The sequence below is a fragment of the Salvia miltiorrhiza genome, chromosome 8, assembly GCF_028751815.1.
Source record: "Salvia miltiorrhiza cultivar Shanhuang (shh) chromosome 8, IMPLAD_Smil_shh, whole genome shotgun sequence".
Taxonomy (NCBI): domain Eukaryota; kingdom Viridiplantae; phylum Streptophyta; class Magnoliopsida; order Lamiales; family Lamiaceae; genus Salvia; species Salvia miltiorrhiza.
The window spans coordinates 57,846,297-57,846,859 of NC_080394.1; the positions used below are offsets into that span (position 1 = coordinate 57,846,297).

The window sequence follows — 563 nt, forward strand, 5'->3', positions numbered from 1 at the left end:
TAAATTGATAGCTCGAAAAAATTATACATATTCAGATGATTTTGTTTACCACGTAGGATAATATATGTAATTCAAATCATAATTATAATAATTATTAACTATAGTATTTAATTTCATATTATTATCTGCTATCTCTAGAAAGCTTTTGTCTCAAAAAAAAAACAAAAAAAAAGGAAAGCTTTTGGACACCCGCTTGAAAGTTATTATGATAAATTTGAAAAATTAAATTATTTTAAAATTAAATAGATATAGCGTTTGTAGTCCAACGGTTAGGATAATTGCCTTCCAAGCAATAGACCCGGGTTCGACTCCCGCCAAACGCATTTTATAAATTTTTAACTCTACCCAATTTCAAATACTATTTTTTTAGTTATGAGTTCATTCTACCTATTATCCTTATTATAAAGTTTTAATTTGCTGACATTATTTTTAATTTTTTTGACTTAGGGGAGTTGGGGAGAGGGAGCAGTAGGGTTTGAACCCGAAATCTCACTGTTCACAGACAGGAGGTCGCACTGATTGGTGTCCTATTGGGGACATTTGCTGTCATTAATGTTGTGACA

The 563-nt window shown here is 30.4% G+C and overlaps 1 non-coding gene across 1 annotated transcript; it reads left to right on the plus strand.

Moving 5' to 3' along the window:
* Positions 1-251: 251 nt before the first annotated feature.
* TRNAG-UCC (transfer RNA glycine (anticodon UCC)) lies at positions 252-323 on the plus strand. The gene has a single exon. It is a non-coding gene; the product is annotated as a tRNA-Gly (tRNA).
* Positions 324-563: the final 240 nt, after the last annotated feature.